The 9,663-nt window shown below is 37.5% G+C and overlaps 1 pseudogene; it reads left to right on the plus strand.

Moving 5' to 3' along the window:
- Positions 1-2,859: 2,859 nt before the first annotated feature.
- LOC112584981 lies at positions 2,860-4,675 on the plus strand (annotated as a pseudogene).
- Positions 4,676-9,663: the final 4,988 nt, after the last annotated feature.

The following is a 9,663-nucleotide window of genomic DNA, read 5'->3' on the forward strand; positions in this document are numbered from 1 at the left end:
GGTAAGGTTATGGCTCCTTCTAGACTATTAGGAGTGGATAAAACTGATGCCACACAAACTTTTGTCAATGCATCCTATTTACAAGTGTGTGGCCCTGAGCAAATTGTAGCTTATCTTAAACCATATATTACTAATATCCCTATCAATTTATGGGGACAGGATTTTTTTGAACAAATGAAAGCCACAATTTCTTTAAATGAACCTTTTTAATGGGGGCCATTGAGTTAACACCGCTGCCTCTTGATTGGGAATCTGATACCCCAGTATGGACACCTCAATGGCCCCTAACTAAAGAAAAATTGGCAGCTCAATTAATAAATGAACAATTACCAAAAGCTCATATAGAACCTTCATTTTCCCCGTGGAATTCCCCTATTTTTGTAATAAAAAAGAAATCAGGAAAATGGCAAATGTTGATAGATTTAAGAAATGTTAATAATACCATGTTACCTATGGGGCCCTTACAACCCAAATTGCCCTCCCCTTCTATGGTACCAAAAGGATGGTCTATAATTATTATTGACTTACAAGACTACTTTTTTACTATACCTCTGCACCCTAAAGATAGAAAACGTTTTGCCTTTTCAGTTCCTTCTATAAATCACATGGCTCCTGTTAAAAGATTTCAATGGAAGGTAGCTACCTCAGGGAATGATGAACTCTCCTACCATTTGCCAATATCTCATATCTGTTTTATTACAACCCATTAGAGATAAGTATCCTACTACATTTATAATTCATTACATGGATAATATACTTCTTTCTATGGAATCTGAACTCTGATTGCAACAGTTATACAATGAAGTTACTACTACTCTTCAAAATCATGGCCTGCTTGTTGCGTCAGATAAAATTCAATGGAAAGCACCCTTTAATTATTTAGGACATGCTATGGAAGAATCTAAAATCAAACCTCAAAAAACTCAAATTTCTGTGCAGTCTCTATGCATGCTGAATGATTTTCAAAAATTGCTAGGAGATATTAATTGGCTGCAGCCATCTGTTGGCATCCCCACCTATGTCTTACAAAATCTATTTAAAATTTTAGAAGGATCCCCTGACCCTAATAGCCCTAGGCAGCTAGGGTCAAAAGAGGCCAAAGAAGAACTGGCCTTATGGAGAAATGCATTCAACAGTCTTTCTCAACTTGGCTAGATCATGATCAACCAATGTCTTTATATATATTCCCCACTGAACATTTGCCCACAGCAGTTATAACTCAGCATAGCCCAATAGAATGGGTATATTTACACACTAAACAGTCTAAAAATATTGTATCTTATATTGAGAAAATAGGGCACTTAATTATGTCAGGAAGAAGCCATATACAAACTTTGACTGGATTTGATCCATATGCAATACACGTTCCCTTGACAAAAAAGGAATTGCAAATTGCCTTACAGTATAACTTGACCATGCAAATGGCATTAAGTGATTTTCAAAATGTTATCTCATTTCATTTGCTGAAAGGAAAATTATGGGACTTTCTACAATGTACTAAATTCATTGTAACTAATATCATTGCATCCCAGCCTATTTGCAATGCACCCACCTATTTCATTGATGGCAACAAGAAGGCATAGCAGGGATTGTCAGCCCTGATATCAAAGAAAAATTACCCATTACCTATTCTTCAATACAAAGAGTTAAATTGTATGCTTTAATGCTCTTTTGTCACTTCAACCATTATCCTTCAACGTATATACTGATTCCAAATACCCTGCTTCCCTTTTTCCCAATTTTGTTACAGCCTTTTTATACAACTTAGATGAAGAATTATATACTCTCTCTTCACAGACTCAAGCCTTAATTCACTCACATACAGAACCTTTCTTTATTGCACATATACATGCTCATTCAGGTTTACCCTGCCCTCCGGTTGCAGGAAATGATGCTGTTGACAGGCTCATAGCTCCCATTTTTACGTCTGCCAATGACGAGCATGCTAATCTTCATACCAATGCTAACAGATTGCACTCTAAATACCATATTCCTCTCACTGAAGTGCGGCATATTATTAAAACCTGTGATGTTTGCGCCCCTCTGCACTTACGAACTACGATTTCAGGAGTTAATCCCCAGGGGCAACAGCCTAACTCCCTTTGGCAATCTGATTTCCCTCACTGCTCCTTAGGAAAGTTTTCTTTGCTTTTTGTCTCAGTTGATACATTTTCAGGCTTTATCTGGGCAGTACCTGTCTCTTCAGAATCCAGTAAACACACCATTTCCACACTCTTACTCACCTTCCCCATTATGGGGATTCCTTCTGTATTGAAAACAGACAATGGACCTGTATTTACCTCGCATTCATTTTGTTCATTTTTATCAGAATGGAACATAACACATATTACAGGAATACCCTATAATCCTCAGGGTCAAGCCATTATTGAAAGAGCCCACCGCACCCTAAAAACTCATTTATTAAAACAGAAAGGGGAAATATGGAAGAGGAGATACACTTCTTATCCCATGAACCCTCAATTACTATTATCTTTAACTCTTTATTCCCTGAATTTTTTAAACTTAACAAAAAATAATTCTGATACTCGTGCAGATAGACATTTTGCAGAAGACAAAAACAGCAAATTAGAAATCAATACACCAATATGGTATAAGTAATTTAATCAGTGGCTTCCAGGAATCTTACGACTCCTAGGCAAGGGTTATGGTCTTGTCATTGCAGATGGAGAGGAAATCTAGGTTCCCCTTCGCCATGTCCATTACCGAGTGGGACCCCAAGACAGACTCCCTCAGGGAGTGACGAAGTTGATGCAAAGGGTCTTGTCAATGACCCTGGAGGAACCAATGAGGAAACGCCATCATCTGAATCCTTACCCAACATGGGCTCAAGTGAAAAACATGACTCGTCAGGCTGAGCAGACACTGAAGAGTACTGGAACTCCTATAACTCCAGATAAGCTGTTTCTGGCAATGTTAGCTGTTCTTTCCTATTCCTCTGGGGTAAGTGCAGAATATGTTTATTGGGCATACATACCCAACCCACCACTTCTGTCCATAGTAGATTCGGTAGATAAAGCCCCTACGATCTTTACTAAAGATAGCATGCATTTTCCAAGTCCCTGGTCCATAAAGCAACCAATTCATGAAGATGAGGGAAAGCCAATCAACATTTCCCTGGGATTCAAAACCTTGCCTATCTGTTTCGGATCTCATCCCCTTTGCATGACTATCTTCCCACAGTGGTGGGCATACTCTGCCAACAATGGGACTGCTTTGCATCTGGGAATGTTTGCTACGGCATCTTTCTTACTTAATGGCACCAAGCGACATTATCCAGGCCAGATAGCCAACTATTCGAACTCGCTTTTTCAACCAGAGGAACCTTCATGTCATACTGTATCTTGGAGAAGAAAACAGGCAATACAACAGTTACATTGGTCTGATTGTCGAGGCCAATTTGGGAAAGTTTCTATAATTCAGCAAAATCATACTAATCATACATTTAAATTTGTTGATTGGGGACCTCACGGTTTGTTTGTAAACTGTTCTGAAGAGCAGGAGGAACATCATAATTGCTCCTGGTTTAATAGATCAAGCATTGGAAGCTTTCATAAATCTAAGACAAGTTTCTGGACTGATAAGGACATATTGCTGAATTGGTATAACGGGGCTTATCACCCCCATAACCCAGGATTGTTGTTCCCATTGTGGGGCCAAAGCAATGGCACATTTGGAAAATTACAGCAGCCTTAGAGCACTTCGCTAATGTTTATGGGACTATGGGTGTGTTTCGTCCTTCTAATTATACCTTCCTGTACAATAGTACTGGCTATAGTCAATCGTGTGTTCACCTTCCATACTTATTTATTGTAGGACATTTTGATATTGACTTATCAGCCAAGATTGTCAATTGTACTGCATGTGCATTGTATACCTGCCTTAATCACACCATTTCATATCACAATGCTAGCATTGCACTAGTTAAACAAAGATCTGAGTTATGGCTTCCCATAAACTTAACTGAGCCTTGGACTGATTCTGTATTTCTTTCTGTATTGTTGAAAATTGGACTTAGGCAATATAAGCACATCATTGGGTAGATTATTGCAGGCATCTTATGCCTTATTTCTATTATGACTGTAGGAACTTTGTCTGGTATGGCTTTACATAATTCTATACAAAATCATGATTTTATCACTGCTTGGCACAAAGACTCTCATGGTCTTTGGACTTGACAAGCTCAAATAGATCAGCAGTTACAAACACGCATCAATGAGTTACAAACTGTGGTTATCCACTTAGGAGATCAAGTACAACAACTGACTTTCCAAACACATATATGTTGTCACTGAAATTTTACTTATTTTTGTCTGACTAACATGCCCTATAATAGCACTGAATATCCTTGGGATAAAGTTAAAGAGCATTTGCAGGATCTCACAGATAACTCAAGTTTAGACATCAATTTGTTGAAACAACAAGTTGCTAATTTTCAAGTTAAGGTACCTAAGGAATTGTACAGCACTCAATTTTATGATACTTTAACCAAAACCCTATTGTCTCTAGACCCTAGAACTTGGTTTTCAGGAAGCAACATTTTTATATATGTATTAATCACCCTGATTTTTCTGTCATTGCTTATAGGATATAGATGTCTCTCCTCAAGACTCCATGCCTCCCACAATGGAGTCTAACTAGCAGCTACCATGCTTAAATTAAAAACAAAAGGAGGATATGTTGGGAAGCGCAATACAAAATAGCCAGTTGGAGGAAGTCCTTGGGAAAACGGCGAAGGGCCAAAAGTACCCTGGCTTGGTGTGCTGTGGGCAGAAAAACATCTCCTGCCTTTGGTTATGCCCGGTGCCAAGATTTAATAATAAATATTAAGGATGTTGCTTGAGAAAACGGGCTATTGGATAAGAACATGGGTCACTTATAGCGCGCTGTCCTTGAAATACTTTTACTGATTAGGTGTTAACCCAGTATGAGCTCTTCTGGCTGTATACTCTAAGCTCTTTGTTCCTGCTTCTATAAAAAGGCTTGACTGCAGAAATAAACTTGTCAGTCCTTGCAAGAGACTGTCCGAGTGTCATTCTTTCAGGTTCGTTGCCTCCAAGTCCCGGGGAGAAAATCCCCAACAATGGCCAAGATGAGCCTCTTTCAATATTCTAAATCTAGGTTTTTCTTTTCAGTTAGAGGAAGCTAGGTCTCTTGAAAGACTTGTTATTTATCTTTCTGTGTCATTGAGATGTAAGTGATATATCTTAATGTTAAATCTAGTTATCTGTGATCCCTGAGACTGAAGGAAAAAAGGGGGCTTTGTTATTGTTTGGTGGGCTTCCCAGGTGTCCTTAGTGGTAAAGAACTGCCTGCCAATGAAGGTAGATGTAAGAGATGTGAGTTTGATCCCTGGGTTGGGAAGATCCCCCTGGAGGAGGGCACAGTAACCCACTCCAGTATTCTTGCCTGGAGAATCCCATGGACAGAGGAACCTGGCAGACTACAGGCCATGGAGTCTCAAGAGGAAAAACTGAAGCAATTTAGCACACATGCACCTTATTTAGTATGTGAAGTTGCATGGGAAGCATTGTCAAATGACTGAGAAGATTTTTCAGGTTATATTGTATGAGTAAACATTTTAAATATAAGTATTCTAAAAATTATATGGAATTCCTAAGAATATGGTATGTCCTGATAAGGTATTGTCAGTCCTAATTTCTAACATAGGATAAATGATTAATGGATATATTTGAAGTGATTATATATGTAATTTTTATTTAAAAAAAACTCACTTAGAAAATATTTTCTGTAAATACTATACTTCTTAGATTATCTTAGAGATTCCAGTATAATTCTATATATGAGTAATACTATTTAATATATTTGACATTTATTAGCAGGAATTATAATTTTGTCATATTTTATGGCTTTATTACCCTATTGAATAATGTTTATGCCTACTTGCAGTCCATGGGGTCATGAAGAGTTGGACATGACTTGGTTAGTGAACAACATGCCTACATTGTGCATTTTTAGATTCCATCTTTTTTTTTTTTTTTTTTGTCTTCACTGGGGCTTCATTGCTGCACTGGCTTTTCTCTAGTTGTGGTGAGCAGGAACTACTCTCTAGCACTGGCGTGCAAGCTTCTCATTGCAGTAGCTTCCCTGGTTGTGGAGCACAGGCTCTAGGGCTCATGGGCTTCTGTAGTTACAGCACCTGGGCTCAGAACTTGTGGTTCCCGAGCTCTAAAACACAGTCTCAGTAGTTGTGACACATGGGCTTAGCTGCTTCCTCGGTATGTGGGATCTTCACAGGGATTGAATCTGTGTCTCATTCATTGGCCAGTGGATTCTTTATCACTGAGCCGCTGGAGAAGACTCAGATTCCATCATTTTGTAAGTTTCTTTAAACTGCCTTTTTAAATTTTTGACAATTTGATGTGTGAAAAGAATGCTCTTTCTTTGTTGCTTTAATTTGATTTCCTTAGTAATTAATAGAATCAACTATCTTTTTATGCTGAATACTCATTTATATTTATGCTTCTGTGAAATACCTGATTTAAATATTTCCTTATTTTTCTTTTGAGAATAATTACATTATTATATTCTGGATGGATACCATTTGGCTATTATATTATTGAAAATATTTTCTCCTTGAGGACCAGTAGTCTTTAAAATTTTGTTTGTGGTCATTTTTTTCCATGAATAGGTATCTGATCTTTATAAATTCAGATTTATTATATTATTATGTTTCCCTTTGTGGCTTTAGCTTTTCATGCATTCTTGAAAAAATTCTCCCTTGGCCAAAGGCATATATTTTGTCTTCCATATTCTCCTTTATTTTTTAAATAGAATATTTATGATCTTTAATATATCAGGAGTTATGTTTGAAATAGTTTGGAGAGTTAACGGATATGATTTTCAAAACTTTTCTCAGAATCATTTACTGAACATCCTTTCTGATTTGAAATGTGACTTGTATATCATAATAAGTTATCATATCTACATGGACCTTAAGGAAGATTTTCTTTTTATCCTCAGGTCCTAGAGGCCAGGTATAAATTTTAAGCTTCATGAAATTCTCAGTAATTTTATATAAAGCTTTGTGAGTTCAAATATGCCTTTCTCCATAGTGAATAACCTTAACTTTAATTAGATCCTTAATAGTTATACACGTACACATGCACACACACACACACACACACACACACACATACACACAATGCAATGTGTTAAAAGAGATTGCATTAAATGAAGGAGCAAGTAGGTGAACCATTCCACTAGAATCGCTGCTATGGTATCGTGTTGGTTCTACTAAGTAGGCAGAAATGAAGAAGCATTAGAGATGATGCTGAAAGTTATTGTTTGCTGGGTAGGCAGTAAAATGTTGTTTCATTGTATGTAGAGAAAGGCTTTTTAATGCATTCACTTAAAAATTTCCTTGAAAGGTTTATAGTTTGCCCTATAGCCATCTGGATTTGAGTTTTATTTCTTTTGAATCCTGATCACTGTTTCTAGTTCTAGTACCATAGGGGCAAGTCAGTTTTCTGCTTGAGCTCTCGAGAGCTGAGGCAAATCTGAATTAATCAAAAATTGGCATGTTCTCTCTGCTAAATTTTCAAGGGAATTTATTCTATATAGAGTGTTTGATAATATTGAAAACAGCATCTGTTGCAGTTTTTGCTTTGTTCACTGCTTTGTTGAAATTGGATTGTTGGTTCATTGTCACTATGTGGAGGCTTATTGTTTTCTTAATTGAAAGGCCAACAGCTGGCTCTTTTTGTTGTGCTCTTCCCCACGTGGTTTTAGAACACTCCTTGGTTTAAAATATGAAGGTGCAATTGTAAATATCTAAAAATTATCGTATATAGATAAGAGAAGGTTCTGAATCAAAATAGGAAAAACAAGTGTTAAATTTTGAAGAACGCTTTTAAGCCCAGATGTTTATTTATCTAAAATTTCTAAATAAATGAGCATCTTTCAAAATTAAAATATTATTTATTATACAAAATAGTTTAACTTGCATTACTCATTAACTTTGTTCCTTCTGCGATATATATATGTGTTTACCCCAAAGAAAATGTTCTGATATGGAAGGTAGTCAGAAATTGTCTATAAGGAGGAGGGGCTGAAATAAAACTACACCTTGGACTTAATGGTTGGTTTTGCACAATACTTAAACTTATTGAATTAAACACCATAGGCTCATGAGAAATGTTCACTGGGTAAAGAGGAAAAAACAGTGGAGCTGTTGGCAGTCGTGTGGATATAAAGTACAATATGGAAAATTGAGAGGTCTCAAACACACAGCTGTTTCATTCTATAAACTATTTGCTGAGTTTCAAGGCTTATAAGAGTACACAGAACTAGGTCAATAGTTTCTAAAATGCAGAGTCAAGAGGGATGGGATAGGGATAGGAGGGAGGCTCAGGAGAGAGGAGATACATGTATACAAATAACATTCAGTTCATCATACAGCAGCAATCAACGTAACATTGTAAAGCAATTATACTTTTAAAATAAATAAATAATGGAGTATTACTCAGCCATTAAAAAGAATACATTTGAATCAGTTCTAATGAGGTGGATGAAACTGGAGCCTATTATACAGAGTGAAGTAAGCCAGAAAGAAAAACACCAATACAGTATGCTGCTGCTGCTGCTGCTAAGTCGCTTCAGTCATGTCCAACTCTGTGCAACCCCGTAGACGGCAGCCCAACAGACTTCCCCTTCCCTGGGATTCTCTAGGCAAGAATACTGGAGCGGGTTGCCATTTCCTTCTCCAATTCAATACACTATACTAACGCATATATATGGAATTTAGAAAGATGGTAATAATAACCCTGTGTACGAGACAGCAAAAGAGACACTGATATATAGAACAGTCTTATGGACTCTGTGGGAGAGGGAGAGGGTGGGATGATTTGGGAGAATGGCATTGAAATATGTATAATATCATATATGAAACGAGTCGCCAGTCCAGGTTCAATGCATGATACTGGATGCTTGGGGCTGGTGCACTGGGACGACCCAGAGGGATGGTATGAGGAGGGAGGAGGGAAGAGGGTTCAGGATGGGGAACACATGTATACCTGTGGTGGATTCATTTTGATATATGGCAAAACTAATGCAATATTGTAAAGTTAAAAAATAAAATTTAAAAAAAAGAAGAAAAAAATAAATAAAAAATTAAATGCAGAGTGAAAGCTCTGCATTGTGGTGTTAGAAAAGAAAATACCTACTAGAAGGAGTGGACCTGTCCCACACACTCTGCTACTCTCCTCCTCAAGGCATGTGCCAAATTCTGAGGCTGAGTGGTAGGTGGTTGGAGAACTGAATTAGGAACCTCTAAGGAACAGAGCAAGACATCCCTCAGTCTTTCAGCACTATTGCCAAAGAGATATGCCAGGCACTCAATCAGAAATCAGAGGTACATTCATGTGCAACCCAGATGAAGATGGTGTAGAGGAAATTTACACTCTCCAAAATGTAAATGAACCCCAGGCCAGCCCAGTGCCTGTCTAGACTGAAGTGAATGGAACCCACCCTGTGCCTAACAGAAGAAAGAGGGGACACCATGCAAACATAACCTTCTCAGAGCCTCTGGTTCTTTTGCCATGAAGTCCAGGATATCATAAAGATATATAATGCATATATAAGAGTCAACAGTGTATGACCAGCAGTGAAGAGAATAAGAAAACA

This window comes from Bubalus bubalis, chromosome 5 (genome assembly GCF_019923935.1).
Source record: "Bubalus bubalis isolate 160015118507 breed Murrah chromosome 5, NDDB_SH_1, whole genome shotgun sequence".
In the NCBI taxonomy this organism is placed as follows: Eukaryota; Metazoa; Chordata; class Mammalia; order Artiodactyla; family Bovidae; genus Bubalus; species Bubalus bubalis.